We start from the raw sequence: 18608 nt of genomic DNA, 5'->3' as shown, positions 1-18608 counted from the left end.
CGGTCCTCCAGACGCTTCTGATTACTTGTCGCGGATAGTATGTGGATATATGGGCGGCGTGTTTCCAACAGAACTCATTCGGCTCAACAAAGGAACATATTTTAATCGCAACTCTTGAATCCCCCGATTTAAACCCGTGGACATATGGTGTCCCAAAAATGTCTCGCAATCCGGAAATGGGGGATTCTTTAAGTCATTTGAAGTAACTTTTTCCTTGGCGAAAATGCAATCCGCGGCTTTGTTTACGAGTTATTAGCGAGAAAGAATGACCAATGAGGAGCGAGCTTGGGCAGCGCGAGGCGGCCCACGAGTCAACGGGCGCACGAAGCCCAGTTTCGCTTATTGGCTCGGCCGCGATTGCTGATCTCGCGTTTCATTGGTCATCGTTTTTCATTAGAAATTCGTGAACAAAGCCTCGGGCGGCATTTTCGCTAAGGAAAAAGTTACTTCAGGGAACCTGCTTCGGGAACCTCCCATTTCCGGATTGCGGGATATTTTTGGGACACCCTGTAGAAGACACTTGGAGATCAACTATACTTTTTAAAGTGATTCCATAGATCGCTTTACTTGTTCAGTGCTGCGTCGACCACATAAGAGTGACACTAACTTTTAACTAGCTTTCGAAATTCATTGCTATTATGATAATGACGCCCTAATTGACTGCTCCCTAAATGACCTCTCTAATTGACGCTCAGATTGTACAAAAGAATGGACAATTTGAGAAGAGGAGGTACGATTATTCGAGCCACGCGGCTCGTTTTTACAGTCGCGGTTGTCAACAACTATAAAAACGAGTGACAAGACTCGAATAATCGTATCTTTTCTTCCCAAATTGTTCACTTTTGTGCACAATCTGATCGTTGATTATGGAGAATTTACTGTATATTTTCATATCATACTGTGGCAAATTTTGATTGTCCGAATCGAAACTTCGGTTTCACTAATTAAAGAACTTTGACATTATGAGAATTTTTGGGAGTCGATATTTATCACTTAACGTATCAAGCAATGTTTCCACAGAACTGACAAGTATCAGACCTATATCGAGAAGTTCTTTTGAATAAGGCAATCTGATAATTCCATTTCGAGTTAATGTTTATCGTGTTATCCCTGAAAGATGACACTTTTTCATGCTGACAGCAATTTTCTTGTGTTTATTACGTCCATTGGAACAAGACAAATGCAGAATAAAATAGCAAAACGAATCGAGTGGACTTGACGTTCTAATAATAATAATAATAATAATAATAATAATAATAATAATAATAATAATAATAATAATAAAGCAACCACCGCGCCTGGAAAAATGCTATAATTTATTCGGAGCAGCCTTGCCAAAGTCCACCACTTTCGATCGCATATCAAGCTTCAAATAGATGAAACATCGAAATAAACATCGCCCCAAAACCACGTCTTCTGCTATTAGTTCACTGGCCCCATCGCGAACGTTGTACGCAACCTCTAGCCAGCAGTAATTCATCGGAGAATGAAGAAGGAACGTGTCGCGAGGCAAACGTAGCTGGTCCCGCCTAAACCGGAATCATTAAGCTGGTGGTCGGCGGATTCGCCATTTACGGCGACTACCATCTACGTCTCTCGTCAACGCGTCTGAAACGGTCGTCCGGTTGGCAGCTCGAGACACAGGATTCCTCGCGCTGGCATTTGCTAATGAGCCCCAACGGGCGCGACGCGATACGCGAAACGTGGCCGCGAACACCTGGCCGATGTAACGCGTGGGTACCGATCACACCTCGCGGCGTAAGTATGCCGATGGTTTATCGTTGGGGGCGAGAGAGAGAGAGAGGGAGCGAGAGAGAGAGAGAGAGAAAGAGAGAGGAGAGGGTAGCTAGGCCCCGACTAACAACGCCGCTACGAGTGTATTCAGGTATTACATCTAGTAGACGAGTGTTCGCTGGCTTATACCAATCACCCCCGCCTCGCCTGTCTGCCGCCCCGCAAATCCAGCCAACGCGACGTCCCTTTTGCCCTATTCCGGCTCTCTCTTGTCCTGGCCGCAGCGCGAGCGTCTCGCTCGACAACGCTTCGAACACCGGTTTAATTAATCGGGGACCTGGGTCGAGTTTACCGCAATCTGACGACTGCTTAACGATGGCTCCTGTCGTCTAATCTCGGAACGCCTGCACTCTTTATTTCGTTAGCAGACCGAGAATTTTGGCAGCAGATGAAAAGTTCCTAGGTCTACCGTAGCTTATGGTATAAATAACCGATCTCTAGGCTGTGAGTGTACGCATTAATGGCAAACATCGGTACGTCGAATAACACAGCGAATAAGGATTGAATGATTTTAACCTTTTAGGTACGGCTGAATTCTGCGCGAGGCTATTTCTCTGGACGGCAAAGTCTGATGTGTACTGTACAGAGTCTGATACTGTATATACAGGGTGTCCCAAAAATGTCTCGCAATCCGAAAGTGGCGGATTCCTCAGGCCATTTGAAGCAACCTTTTCCTTTACAAAAATGTTCTCCGAGGCACCGTTAACGAGTTATTAACGAAAAACAGTGACCAATGAGAGGCGAGCTCGGCTGGCGCGAGGCGATTGAGCCAATGAGCGGAACTGGGCTGCGCGCGCTGGTTGGCTGGGCCGCCTCGCATCAGCCGTACTCGATTCTTATTGGTCACTGTTTTTCGTTAATAACTCGTTAACGGTGCCTCGGAGAACATTTTTGTAAAGGAAGAAGTTGCTTCGAATGATCCGAGGAACCCGCCATTTCCGGATTGCGAGACATTTTTGGGACACCCTGTAGACTGTTGTAAATCGATGCGAAGACAAAAGAAGTGTGAAACAATGCATATGAAGACGATTATTTGATTCAAACGATGAGCGAGTGAGCTACTAGAGCAAGCCACTATAGTGGCGCGTCGTCCAGAGAGATGACATCCGCGAAAGTTACTATAGTGGCGTGTCGTTCTGAAAGATGACATCCGCGAAAGCTACTATAGTGGCGCGACGTGCCTAAAAGGTTAAGATCGTCGTTGCATTGTCGTCAACTTCTTAAACAGGTGAAAGCATATCTGTACAGGGCGTTCAGCGTAATGGTTGTATCGATTTCTGAGGCATTTACGCTAATCTGATAAAAAAATGTTTGGAATAAAAGTTAATGCGTTCTTTGGGGAAAATGAATTGCAGTAATACAAATTTCTAGATATCTTTCATTCGATGAAAGACGAAGGTCACCATGACTTTCTTAAATGGCACCATGTACTTGCGATGGTATAGCGTTATAGCTGACGAAGAGACGAATTCAACGACTTACTACACAATTCGAATGACCTTTAGCTTAGAAATTTACGGTAATTGAGAAAATAATTTTCTTACGCGTTAATGAAACGTACAGGTAACTCGAGAGCCAAAGATTAAACTACTCGGACTAAGAAATGATTCAGATCGTGAGTACGTTATCGTCGATTTCTTGAAATTCTTCAAGGAAAAAGCAAACATTTACTCGATTCTAATATCCCACAGTTGTTGCAGACAATTTTTATTTTGCATAATTTTATTGCATCTAGAACGCAAAAACCTGTGTATCATCAACAGATTCGTTAGCGCGACAAAAATTCATTTCCAAGTCTGACAAGAAGAATCGTGTCACCGGTATTACCGGGGTGGAAGTCGAAGAAACAAAGGACATCGGCGGAATCGTAACGTTCGCAGACGGCTTACCCCATAGGACCAGCACCGTCAGCGATTCTAGGGAGTTCGCAGAAGAAACGCGTATCGCCGTGCGGATTCGCGGCGAAATTTCTCCGATTTTTTTTCGGCCCCTCGTGCACCTCGGAGACCTAGCTACGAGGATCCGAGAGGCTAGAGGGTGGTAGGGGTTAGCTTCCTCGAGCGGCAGAGAAGCGTTCCCCCGATTCGGCTGCGTAGACTCTCGTAAAGCTTAAATAAAGATAACCGAGGCTTAGGGTTGATATCATGCTGAGGGGGCGTTACGGCTGGTTGAGTCAACGAAATCAATTTATTCTCCCCTCTACGTCCTGGCGAGTGCCAGCTCTCCCCTCCGAGGCTCTCCTTCGCTCTCGCTGCCGCGCCGATGGAAGGGAAAAACCGGTAGGGGGGTGCCAGGCGGTTAGGGGTGAGGTCGAAACAGGGTGGTGCACGGCGTATACACGCGTACAAATACGTCGCCGTGGATCTCCACAAGCTGGCTCTCTCTCGCCTACATGGATACGTAATCTGTATACGTATATACGCGAGGACCGAAGGTGGGGGAGGCGGCTACACACAGGGAGATTCGCGGAAACGTGGAACGGGCTTGAAGTGCGATCGCGCGGAGTCTCATCTGGTTTAATGGTGAGTTTATTTGGGTCGATGCCCCACCTTTTAATCAACAGGATTGCCTCAGACCGCCTACCGACACGGCCACCGACTGCCGTGTAGGCCCGCGTAAAATCATCCCCGTGAACCGACCCTCTCCTCTCCTTCGCATCCCTCCTCGCCCCGCTCCGGTCTCGTTTCGTGTCTCCTCTCCTCGCCACTTTCTCCTCGCAACGTTTCTCTTTCACGAGGAACCAGGCGAGGGAAAGAGACGAGTTTGCGGCCGACGGTTGGCGAGCTTTCGAAACCGCGGAGACGGTTATTACCACCGGCTAATCCCGAGCTCGTTCGCCCAGCTCGTTCTCCCTTGTCTCTGTCTTTGTTTCCGGGGAGAGAAGCAAAAGAGAATGTTTCTTTGCTTCGACCTGCTGCCGACAGACCCTCCTCGCTGCACCGACCGGCGCTTTTTACGGAGACGGTTAGTAAATGCGTGGCAAGTACCTTCTCCCCTGTTTCTGCGCGATCTAGCTGCATTTTAAGGCAACGTCGACGTGGCTGCGATTTTTGGGCGTGTAAAACGTTTGCAGATTTTACTAATGGGCTACTCGTGGCTAATCCGAATTTCGTTGTAGGGATTCCTTCATCATCTACAATCCATGGTGATCGTGTTCAAACTTTTTTAACTCTTTGCATTCGAGTGGTTAGTCTGAGGCACCACTAAAATTTGTTGTATATCACGCTTTAAGATAACTTTTATATTAACAAAGTTTAGATCTAAAAAATTGTTAAGAATGTAACGTTTGGGTGAGTCGCAAGTGTCAATTTCATGTGCGTAAAATGCATTTTGCCATATAAAATAGAAATACTATAAGTGAGAAAAATGATTTTATATTTTAGAGTTAAAATAGCTTCGAGTGCAAAGGGTTAATCCTAAGTCAAGCCTGGGCAAGTGGCGGCTCGCGAGCCACGTGTGACTCTTTCCCCCACTTTCGTGACCCGTAGCTCGTCCCCATTATGCATCTTCAGGCGTCCTTCACACATATACGAATCCATGGCTTGCTGCGCAGCGATGAAGCGATATGACATTGTTTCTGTTCTCCACGCGAGGTTACTGATATTGTGTGTAGCAAGATGCATGGAGTTGTAGCGGTGTTTACGGAAGCAAAGTAGTGGGGGAAGGTGGGGACTTATGGTGCTGATGGGACTGATGGGACTGACGAGCTTGCGACTCGCGACCGGAAGAAGTTAGCCAGTCCTGTTCTAACAGAGACAAAAAGCGATTGTTCTACAATTGTCCCTTGGTTAGGCCCGTCCTTTCCAGCTCATAGAGCCGCAGACGATCACAGGACACCGAGGCTAGTCGACACTCGATCTGTCGCACGTTTTGTTATTCCCTCGGTGGACTGTAACAGCGATTGTTCTATATATCTCATTCTGTCAATCGAGAATAATATCTACGTTCTGATACTTTTTGACGTTTCTCCACGGCAAAAGATGTACTCTGCAGTGCAATTAGGTTTTAGACTTCTAAGACGCTTAACAATACACCTATCGAGCCTGTTAAAATGACCGATTTTACAATTTTTGTTTCAGAGATGCTGATATTATACATACTGTTTCACAGAAAATGATTTAAGAAATCCCTTAATTCAAACATACATTATAACAAAAATGACGTTAGTTGTATACAGTGACTCTTATTAATATTCGGACATCATGCTGTTCAAAAAAATTGTTGCTGATTTCTTTGGTGTTCTTGTTTTATAATATAATAGAATATTCGTTGTAGTTTGTGATAACATAAATTTTATTTATTTATCGCACATATTTTTCCTAATACCAAACAATTAACTAAATTATGTCGAAATTTAACGTCGCAAAAATATTCGGACACATAACTTATTCTCGCATTTCTTGCGGATAACAACACACCTCAGCCGCTTGTTCACGAACATAATGTCGCGAGCAAGATGAAGAAGACACCTCACAATATCAGTTACTGTTCAAAAGCCGTTGGGATCAGTTAGATGTTTGTTACTTTTAGTTACTTTGTATAGTATATTAGTTCCTTTACAGTATATTAGTTTATATAGTATAGTATATACTATATATAATATATGTATAATAATACTATATATATATATATATATATATATATAAATACTAATACTATAAATAAATAAAAAAAATAAAATAAATACTAATACTAATACTATACTAATACTATATATATAGTATTAGTTTATATCGTATATTAGTTACTTTACATATTAGTTACTTTTAATTATTTTTAGGTCTAACGTGAATTTTCGCATCGGATAGAAAAATGTCCAACAAAAATTTATGCGTTCAGGAAAGTCCAGTCTTCTTTGAAAAGCTATCTTCTGAAGGATAGCCTTACTTCTCCGATGAGTATATAACAGGTAAACCGATCAGGCAAACGATCGCGCGTGCAATAAATTGCAACCCTTGGATCCGTATCGGCGCCATATTTCTCCGGACGATCGTCGAACGTCTGTCCGGCGAGGTAATCCGCGGGCACCGTCGAGGGTGGAAAGGAGGTAGCCGTTCAGAGAGAGGAGAGCCAATATGGACACTGGTCAATCCGATTCCACGAACCCTCCGCCGACCGTCAAATATGTTATTGGATCGAGCCGGCGCGATATCAGATTCTTGGAAGCGCGACCGTCGCGTCTGGACACGGGTTCTAAAACGCGGGGGTGGCACCACGGGGGGAAAAATGAGGTTTAGCCGTCGGGAAACGATATTTCGGACACTGTTTCGACACGCAGCCGCGTTATACGCGTGGCCCGGATACGTGTGGACCCGATCTATTATTGACAATACGGAGTGAAGATCGGTGTAAGACGTTCGTCTCCTGCTGGACACATCCTCGGACCCTACGATGGCTACGGTCAACTTTCGCGACCGTCGGACGACGGTCCCATGCAAATTTCAATGGGGTTGGCTGTGTCATCGATCTCAATTTGGAATTTTCTTTGCCGACGAGGTCGTCCCGAAATTGCTCGCATCTTCGATGTTGAACCTATCGTGCTGACGAATATGACCCGTCTCACGTTTTGTCTCTTGAAATTGTTCTAATTATAAAGACACTTTCGCAGGAAATAATTGAATAAATGAGTGGGACAGAATACTAGTCGAGTAAGCGATACTTTTCTCGTTGTGAGAAAAGTATCGAGAGAAAACGAGGAGCGTCATTGTTTACGACTATGTGTATTGTTTATTGGCCAAATGTATTGTTAAGATAATTTACAGTTAAGTCAATGGTATAGTTATATATATAATATAATAATATGTTATTAAATTATATTATAAAATATATATATATATATATATTTAATTATATAATATAATAATATAATATACATAAATTATATATATATATATATATATTATTATTATATTATATTATATATATATATATATATTATTATTATTATATTATATTATATATATATATAATATGGTGTATAATTTATTTCGCTTGCCCTTTTTACGTTTTCGCATACATAGATTACATTTCAAGACATAAGTCAAAATTTTCGAAAATGTGGCTCACGCCTGTCGAGCATACATTACGATCGAAGTGGCGAGAAGTAAATTCCGTCACGATATTATTACAAATCAGTACACGTTACCCGCTTTTAGAATTAATGTTAATATCGAATTAACCATTATCGACTGAGTTTTTATTTCGCAATCGGTCAATTTGTAAAGATTGAATAAATTCTATTTTGCAGCCGTATATTCTAATGAAAACCGTACGACGTCTAAACGCATTCGATCTTCCTTCTTTTATGGGACACCGTAAACCAGTGACTTTTGGAGCCTTAAAATCGTAGTGTATATTCTTCATGTTTAAAGATGCCATCTCTGGACTAAACGCAGTGGTACGAAGCTAATTGGAAACAAAACAAAATGTTCTACATGCGAAATAAAATTGAACGATAATAGTCGTGGTAAAATTTTCTTATCATTCTTAGACCTGTTTCACACGAGGCTGCTTGTATCGCGATCTGGGTACGATGAATACCGCGCGTAGATGTAATTCAATGGGAGCGTTCAAACGACGATACAATATTGCAATATTCTTTCTCGTGTTAAACGCTGTATCGCACACGCGTATCGCGACGCACGAATCCTTGTGTGAAGGAAGGCTCCGAGAGCCGTATTACAGCGTTTAACACGTATTACATGTACGCTCGGTATCCATCGTACGCGCATCGCAATACAGCCTCGTGTAAAACGGTTCTCACACTATAATGTTCAGCGTGTCCGTGTTTGTCGTAAACGTGTAAAATCCTTTAAACTTGATCGAAGGTTGACAGACATCTTCAGGAAGGGAAAAGAACTGTAACATTTTCCTTTATAACAATCATTTTATGAACACCTTAAGTTGGTAGAACTACAGCATACGAAGCATCAGAAAATGCTATAAAACTATGAGGACTTTTTCGGCATCTCCGAGATGGTCGTACTACGAATTTCCGTAAGTTTCCTTTGCAAGACATCTCGCGTCGGAATCTGGGAAAGAGTGTCCCCGAAAAAGGGGTTAGCGAGGGGAAAAGAAGAGAAAGGGGAGTGCAACCCCGTGTCGGTGGTTCCGCAAGCAAGCAGAAGCAAGCGCCGGCGACCCGGTAATTTGTGCACGGGTCCAGTCGTTCCTTTCCGTCAAACGGGTGCGGTTCCGAGAGAGAGAAAGAGAGAGAGAGAGAGAGAGAGAGAGAGAGAGAGGGGGATAAAGAGCGGACTGAAGAGAGAGGGCAGTAACACGGGCATTCTCATTACACGCGGCGCATTCTCCAGAAAGAGGAAACCAAAGAGAGGGTCGAGGAGAGGGAGGAGAGCAGAGACGAGGAGAACTAGGAGGAGAGAGGATACAGGGCGTCCGGTGTAAGCGACTCTCCACCCCATTGTCAGCCGGAGCCTTTTCAGAGACGCATTTGTTATCCTTTGAATGAGGAGCAAGCTATTATTTATTCCATTCTTATTTTTTGTCAGCCGCCCGTTGTGTAGTAAATGGATATAAGTCAGCGCGGGCGAGCAGTGGCTCTGTCATTTTTATCGCCTCTCCCTGAATTAAGAAGGTGGAGCCCGCGACTTTCTCCTCCTGTCGCCTCTCCCCCTCTCTCCTTTTCTATTTCACTCTTTCTAGCTCTCTCTCTCTCTCTCTCTCTTTCTCTCTTTCTTTTTCTCTTTGCCGTTCTTTCGCTCGTCTCTTTTCTTCCGAACGGTTTCCTCTCGCGCTCCTTTCTCTCTCTCCTCGCTTTCTTTCTCCCGTCTCCCCGACGTCCAAACCCTCCTCCCTCTTTTCCACGTTTCCTCTTCGCCCTCTTCTTCCCTATCTCTCGGCTAACCGACACGAGCTCTGAATCGAGCAGGAGGACCGCCATATTTCTGCCCCGCCGGTAGGGTACACTCTCCGCGTCATTGTTCCGATTGTGACCAGACCGAAACGAGCTGGGCGTTACTACTTGCTGAACGCACGATTTATAGGATCGAGTTAGCTCGAGAGACCCCCGAGAGAAGAGTTGCAAAACTGCTGGCCTCCACCCGATTGGCCGACGCCCGAGCCGTTTTTCCTTCGACGTCGAAGAGACCGCGGGAAACCCGGCGACGCTGATCAACCGGACGCCGACGATACTTTTAATTCTGTCAGCGGCCCGCGTTGTCCACCGCTGAACGTTGAAACACAACGAGCTACTATGAAACTTGAAGTTTCAGAGAAAAATGTCTAAGCGATGTCTCGGAGCTTTATGCTTCAGAAATGGCACCTTTTAATCGGGCACAGTGTAGTGGAGCCGGTTACTGCGGGGTGGCCAATTGCTCTGCCTTTGGTTTATTTTTGGTTTATTTTTAACTTTACACTTATCGAATAAGACATATTAAATTATTATTATTGATTATTATTATTATTATATTATTTATTTGATTATCATTATTATTATTATAATATTATTATTATTATTATTGATTATTAAATCTTGTTATCCTTTTATTTCGTTTATTTTATAATACAAAATTTCATATTATTTGATAAATATTTAATATTAAAGATAAAGATAATATGTCTGATTCGGTGAATATAAAGTTAATGATGACTGAAAACAAACCAAAGACACAGCGATTGGTCAACCCACCGTAACCGGCTACACTATCCTATGCACAAATGCACATGCCATAACCTAAATGAAAGTAGATCTCAAGAAAACCCTACTCTTAACTTTCATAATGTTCTTCGAACAATTTGGCATAAACCATGTAGTCATGAATCTTTTTAGTCAATAACAAATCAGTCAGCTCGGCATAAATTTAGCGGTAAACAAATCATTGTAAGTCGGATTACAACGACTCTATTCATCCAAGATAAACAAAAATCGTCACTCCTTCATACAGCTAGAAATCTGATTGTTCGGATAGAAAATATGAACAGATACTGCGCGGGAAACAATATTTCCAACAGCTTCGCACGACGCGAACGCTGGCTAAAATCGCGCAGACCACAACGAAAGGATCAAGCCCTCCGGAATCAATCATCGTCGGGTTCGGCAAAAAGAGGCCAGCAGGAAAGGGGCACGGCGTATCTGTGAAAGCTGGCGGGGGTATTTAAGTCGACGGTGGCAACAATGAGCCATCCCCTAACGCGATCGCGTCCCACGAAAGGAGCATCGTGCGAGCATCGCGTCGACTTATGTTCCTGGTGTGTATGGGGCAGTCGTAAAGCGACTAAATCCGCGTCACCGGTCGAAAATAGCAAGAGGGGGACGTGTATGGGGCACACAGCGCGCCGTACCCTCTTTGCCGATGGCCTTTTCATCGTGGAGGGGGTAAGGCGGCCCGAGAATCACAATAGGCCGCGGCTGCTAGCGCATTGTGCCCTCGGACCCCGGGCCTAATCGGATTAGAGCGTGCACTAAAAAGAGCAAACGCCCAAATCGCATTTATATTAGCTTCGTGAATGAGTCGTAAATATTTATGTTGCAGAAACCCGCGTGGAAGTGCGGCGGCCACCGCTAATCGGTTCACCGATGTCCTAACAATCGGATCCCTTCCGGAAATCTCTGGATTCCTGGCTGTCTACGAGCGTACTGACATGTTCGAGGGTGTTCGCGCAAAACGTTCTCTGTTCTCGAGAAGATTTCGGAACTCTGGTTCGACGATCTTCTTTCGTGCATTCCGTTTGCGTGCCGGTGTGCCAGTAGTCGTTTTTACAACGAGATCGAGGATTTAGACGGGTTTCTATTGTGACGATTTCGTGGCTGGTTAAGCACTGAGATCGTCGGTAAGCTGCTTCTTTAGCGGAATTTTTATCCATCCATAAGGATGATCGAAGTATGGCAAAACAGAAAATTCCCGGGGTATTGTTTTAATTGTAACAGAGAAATTTACCATAAGAATCAGACATCCGATACGAATACAGAAAGTATATCGCATAAGATGCCACTGAAAGTTCTTCAGACTGTGCAAATCGTCATCGTTATAACCTTTTAGGTACGGCTGAATACTGCGCGAGGCTATTTCTGTGGACGGCAGAGTCTGATGTGTACTGTACAGAGTCTGATACTGTATATACAGGGTGTCCCAAAAATGTCTCGCAATCCGAAAGTGGCGGATTCCTCAGGCCATTTGAAGCAACCTTTTCCTTTACAAAAATGTTCTCCGAGGCACCGTTAACGAGTTATTAACGAAAAACAGTGACCAATGAGAGGCGAGCTCAGCTGGCGCGAGGCGACCGTGCCAATGAGCGGAACTGGGCTTCGCGCGCTGGTTGGCTGGGCCGCCTCGCGTCAGCCGTACTCGATTCTTATTGGTCACTGTTTTTCGTTAATAATTCGTTAACGGTGCCTCGGAGAAAATTTTTGTAAAGGAAGGAGTTTGCTTCGAATGATCCGAGGAACCCGCCATTTCCGGATTGTGAGACATTTTTGGGACACCCTGTAGACTGTTGTAAATCGATATGAAGACAAAAGAAGTGTGAAACAATGCATATGAAGACGATTATTTGGTTCAAACGATGAGCGAGCGAGCTACTAGAGCGAGCCACTATAGTGGCGCATCGTGCCTAAAAGGTTAATTACTTTGAAACAGAAAATCGCAGGTGGGTCGCTAAAAGTTTGTATATCAAGAGGAGAAATTTTAACTGCTATTTACAACTACAGCGTATAATACAACATTCAAAATCTGTACGACTTCCTTGTGGCAACATTTCATTCCATATTTGAGCCGTTTATTTTGAATGTGGCATAAGTCACTTTACCGTAATGAAAAGTGGTGATTTTTTAATGTTTATACGAAATTATTTATACTGAGAAAAATATCAGTATCCTGACATAACAAATAGAAGTAAATCTTCTCGAAAGTTAGCATCCATATTTTGAAACGCGTTAAAACGCAACCCTTAAATATATCGACTTAAAAACAAGGTGACTTATGCCACTTTCAAAATAAATGGCTAATTTCGTCGGAACATGCGTTGCGTTTAATATGCCACCTTTACTAAGTCTGCGAAGTAAACGCCGGTGTCGAATACGCAATCGTCAAGGTTATTCTTCGCGCGCTACAAACGAGCCGAATAATTTCTCCGAGAAACCAGCCCTAAGTTCCCCCTCGCTCGCGAAAAATGGCAACTTTGTCGTTTAATCGCGATTGTGTACCGACGTTCTCGTGGCAGCCGTCAAGCTCGGGCCGTGAAGTCTCCATCGTCGGGGGTTGTGCGGGGCGGCGAAGGCAATAGGGCGGAGACGTTGGCGCGAAGGAAAGAGGAAAAAAAAAGCCAACACCTCCGGCGAAGTGTCGAAGAGCCGCCCCCTAATTATTCGGCATCAGCGAGTCTTTAGTCGGTGGGACGCATCAATCACCAGAACCTTGTCAGCGAGCCGAGAAACTCTTGTCCTGAAGCGGCGGGGCTGGAACAGCTCGGCCGAGTCAAAAGTAGATCGTCGGGTGGCAGGTCGCGGCTGCAAATGAGTTTATAAAGGCAATATCTTCGTTCGTGGTGTAGTTCGTCGAACCGCCAGGCTGGTCGACGTCGCCACCCTTATCGAAGGGGTGGGCAGAGGAAGGTGGGCGGCGCTAATAATAAAGTTTCCTCGGGTGGTTCGACAACGCGTAGACAGATTTTTAAATTTCCCGTCACAAGAAAGCCCCTCCAGCCCTTCTTTCACCCTCGCGGGCTCCTTCTCGCACCGCGAACGTTCTTCGGTTCTCTTCGTTCTTCCACAGGGGTGGCTGGGTTCTCGATATAACCGGCGCGGTCGGGAAAGGAGCGGCAGAGGGGCAGAGGAGGGGGCCCGAGTCCCCCAAGACCGAGGGAAAAATTAATAAAGTTGAGGAACAAAGTAAGTTGAATGGCGTAATGCTGCTGCTGCCAGGAGAGGAGCGGAGGAGGGTCGGCGCAGGGCGAGCGGAAGGCTTCCAAGGGTGGACTTTATTATAACGGAGTGTCGAGTCTTTTATGCTCCCTCCGCTACCCTCGCCGGCTCTCGACCCTCTTCTTTTTCTTCCAGGTTCCTTCTCTCTCTTTCTCCACCCACGCTTCATACCCCTCCTCGCTCTGCTTCTCTCCTCTCGCTCTCTCAAGGTGGTAATATACACGCGGCAGTCTTACTCGGCTTTGTCGAAGAGGCCACGCTCTGGCTTCGCTCTTTTTACTCGCTCGTTTCCCGGTGGCAGAGACTGCATGCCATGCTCCGACCTCCGCGAGACCGGGACACCCGGTCACTTTTCTCGTCGCAGATGTCTCGACGTAGCCGTTACAAAATTGACTACGCTCTGCTCCGGGAATACACGGCAGACAGCGCCGCTGGCGGCCGGCCAACCGCGACATTGTTCTACGCGTGTAATCATCTCGCGAGGAATATTGTTTCGACAATTTCGACGGACCGCCGGACAGCCTCGTTCGCTCGAGAGGAACGCCGTTCGCCGCTTTCCGCTGCTGTGCCAGGTAATTTATGGGACGCGTTTAACGTCTGGCGAGCTTCTGCGAGAGAAACCGGGGAAACTGTTTTCGAACGATTATGGAGCGTTACAATGAGAAAGGGTGAAGCACAAGAAATGTCCAGCGTTTCTGTTATTTGTATGAGTTTTTAATGTTGCATATAGCCTTGAAAAGTATTTCGAAGATTCTAGATCTTTTTAGAAGTACATCTTTTTTTAATTTTAGTCTTTTGTACATGGCTTCGTATTTAACCCTTCGCCGGTAAGCTATTTTCTTTTACCAACGCCACTGACAACCTGGGTTTCTCAAGCCCGGGCTTGAACTTCTTCATTTGCTAGGCTTTAAAAAGTATGAGATATTTCTGGAACACTTATTGAATTTTGTACATTAATGTACAATTGATGATTAAGATTTTCTAGATGGGGGAACCATGTAGTCCGAGTCTTTTGCTTCAAGGATATTCAAAGATGAAAATTTTGGCTATGGACTTGTACACTCTGGTTTCTGGCGAAGGGTTAATCGCGTGCATCGAATTCCAGCACAATCGCAGAGCGATTAAAAACAGATTTGGGCTGACCTTTCACCTACGGAGCGTATAAGTGTTAATGAACTTTTGATATCGTTTAGAATCTAGCAAGACTTCCAAGAAACTATCAAATGTATAACGTGAAATGTGCTCGAGTGATTTTTCAAAAGTCTACATTTATACGAAGATTTGATAAAGATTTGCTGGATAGGCACCGTCTAAAAAAAGATAAGAAAAATTTCGAAACGCCGCCGTCGCCGAAATCTCCGCCCCTCTGTTATTTCAAGCCTCGCCAGATTGCCAGTGCACCCCCCCAAAAAACGAGCAAATGGCATCGCAAGTAAAGGTAACTCGCGCGAGCATCGGAACCGGGCGCGGATCGGTTGGCCGAAAAAGAAGACCGGCTGGAAAAAGTCAGCGAAACGTAGAAACGGTCCAGCCGGTCGCCCCTCGTTACCACGGTAGTCAGCGAGGATGGACGATGGTCGAATGGCGGACGCGGAAATGGTCGAGGAAAAAGGAGCGCGACGAGTCCTCTCTGCGATGGTGGAACGAGTCCGGGGGCCGGTCGGATAAGAGAGACGGCCAGAGAAAAGAGAGGCGGAAGAGAGCGAAAGAGAGCCGCGATCGCTCGCCGCGCACCGGTTGATGGACAGCGGCGCCAATTTGACGGTCGGAGGCTCCGGGAGCCCACGTGGGTCTCTTTTTTTCGGACGGGGGTTGGCCGCTCTCTCCTCGCAGCCACCCCCGCCGAACGGGGGCGACTGCCAAGAGCCGCTGAATATTGCATCGGCCGTTTGAAAGGGCTGCTGCCGTTGCAACGACGAGAGAACGGTCCAGCGGAGGGAACCGAACCGGTGTGGGGCGGCTCGGGGGATGCGGGGGACACGGCCGGCGTGGCTCGATGCAACCGGCAGGAGAACGAAAAAGAGAGAAGGCACAGGGGTGGCCCGGGTGTAACGCTGGGTGGCGTCACACGCTGCCCACGCCACCCACACGCCACCCATACCACCCCAGCAGCACCTGCTCTCGCCTGGAACCTCCGCGCCGCCTCTTCCACCCTCACGGCTCGTCGCTGCATATCACACGTCGGTCAAACGCCACTCCGCGCCGGCAATGAAATCGCTATACGCTGGAACCCCCTCGCGTTCGTTCACCTACGTATTATACCGTGTCTCTGTGTGCCACCGAGCGAGTGTGTCCGTTCGCGCGCGCGCGTGCCGGTGCGTGTGTGCACGAGAGTGCGCGGAGGATCCGGCCGGGAGAGCTTTGTCTTTTTCTATCTCGATTTCGCCGCCCCTCGCGCACCACCCTCGGCCCACCCCCGTTTCTACACGGGCCCGTGCATACGAGCGAATTATTTATTCCGTCGCTTGCCGCTCCGACGGCTACCAGACCCGATCGTCCGACCGATTTTCGGCACGGCCGACCGTACATACACCTTTGTTTCCGAGCATTTTGCTCTTTTTCCAGCTTCTCACCCCCGTCGTTCTTTATGGTCTCTTCGTTGTCGCTCTGTTTCGCGCGGACCTTTTGCTCCTGTACCCTCGGCCTCGATCGGATCGTCGCGTTTTTATTTCGACGATTCCTCTTCCTCTGTCGCATAAACACTCGCCTGATGCGCGACCGAAGTTGAGCAAAATTCGCTGCAGCATGGGATCTAGATCGATCGTGGAACGGCAGCGGTGCCGCGGGGTGGTTTTCAGAGGGGGGGGGGCGGCCGCTTGGCGGAGGGTGCGCCGGAATCGGTGGCTGCTTTTACCGTTATAATTGGCCGCGACGATGCTGCGCGAGATTTGTATTTTTTTTTTCTTGATTAGACGATATTTTTGCAGCAGAATGCTACTCTTACCGTGTTTGATGTAACTGCGTGTACTTGCTGGTTTACGTGCACGAAGGGTATTTGATAATGTTAGAGGAGGAAACTGTACTTTTCATGTGTACGAAAACGTATTTCTTACTTGTTTTATTTATTTCTATATTAGCGATTATGTACCCAAAATCGAACACAGAAATAAATTCCTTATGATCAGACTGAAAATTTTATATATTTATAGCAAAAATGATTGAAGCAATGTAATGATGCAAATTAACAATTTCGACGTATTCATTTGATTTAATCGAAATTATTAAACGACGAGAAAACATTGTGCTTGGCTCTTATATCTTGCAATCGTACAATTTTTATTTTGCATAAAGATCTAGAAGACACATTGTACGATACATATCTGAAACCAATTTTAAATAATTCCGATGATTAGCCACTATATTTCTACCAGCATCGCATAATTTTTACAATAGATGTCACAAGCCGAAAATATTCCATTACACCGTGACAAGCGTGACATAAAGCAGTAAGAGAAGCAGGCACATGTAATTGTGACAATTCGGGACACAGATTTTGCAGCCTGGTTCCAACTCGTGCGCCAACGGTTTGACACCCCTCGACAGGGTCGAAAAGCGTGTTTATCCGTCCGCCGCGGGGTAGTATATATTTTCCGGGGGGTGGCGACGATATTGCTAAATTCTCGAGCGACCACCGAGAGTACTTTACAGCCGTGAAAAAGAAGCCGGAGACGAGGCGCGAGAAAATTAAACGTCGAAACTCGGAGGGGTTCGCGTCCCTTCAAAGGCAAGGCGTTACCAGCGAGATGGTATAATCGCAGTTAGGCTCAATTCATTAAGGAGTTTAAAGGGGCGAGCGGACAGAGAGGAGGGGGGGGGAGGAAGAGATGGGGGGTGTGATGCGAAAAGGAGGGGAGGGTAGGAAAAGACAGAGAGTCCTTAATGGTTTTCCCAATTACGGGGGACGAAGCCGACGAATGACGAGTGCCGAAGCTGCTCTAGTCAGCCGTAATGATAGGAATTAGAAGGGAAAAATAGTGGCAATTATTGGCTTGCCAATCTTTGCTCGCAGCGTTTCCATCCAGCTCGATATTGAGAGAGAAAGAGAGAGCGAGAGAGGGAGGGAGGGAGGGAGGGAGGGAGGCAGAGAGCAACGTTGTTCATCACCGTCGCAGCCCGATTAAGCGAAGATGAACCATTATCGGATGAATTTGCCTGGCCCCGTGAACCAACCCGCTTGCTCGTTCATTCTTTAAACGCCTGCTATCGTTCATTGTCCGGCGGACGTACCGCGATTTTATTCGACTGCTCCAATTCCTTCCTCGCCCGCGATGAATCATCGATGCTGCGGTTTAACTATACACCGACCGCCCGGGAATTAATGTCACTTCGAAATCTCTCGCTACAGAGTAATTGCTCTGCTTTCTCGGTCCCTGCTATACTATTCTGCTTCATTTATAAATATCAACAGTTTTTAATGAAACTTCAGGGATACTTACTTTCAGATACGCAATGGATTGGTCACGAAGCTTTATCATTTTCTCATCGGTAGTATGATGGTTACGTGTGCAAAAATTTTCTAAAAGATACTCTTAATTTTATTCAAAATATGTTGTATTCGTTAGAGCACCCATCGGTATGGTTATCTAACAGATCTTGACCCAAGAGTGCTGAAGATGAGATTTAGGATGGTATATGTATGTGTTCGTGACTGGAACATTCTCAGAATGGGAGAATGCGAATTCGATGGAGCACGTGATTTTCGAAGTATTATTTATTTATACAGGATTTCCCATAATTATATTAACATCAAGAAAGGGTGGATTCCTGAAGTTATTAGAAGTAATTTTTTCTTTAGCGAAAATGCAAACCGTAACTCTTTTTACGAGTTATTGTAAACAAACTCGTAAACAAAGCCGCGGAGTACATTTTTGCTAAGGAAAAAGTTACTCGAAATGACCACAGGAACCCCTCATTTCCCACTTGTACAATAATTTTG

The sequence above is a fragment of the Megalopta genalis genome, chromosome 1 (assembly GCF_051020955.1).
Source record: "Megalopta genalis isolate 19385.01 chromosome 1, iyMegGena1_principal, whole genome shotgun sequence".
Taxonomy (NCBI): Eukaryota; Metazoa; Arthropoda; class Insecta; order Hymenoptera; family Halictidae; genus Megalopta; species Megalopta genalis.
Note: the sequence above shows the minus strand (reverse complement) of the source record.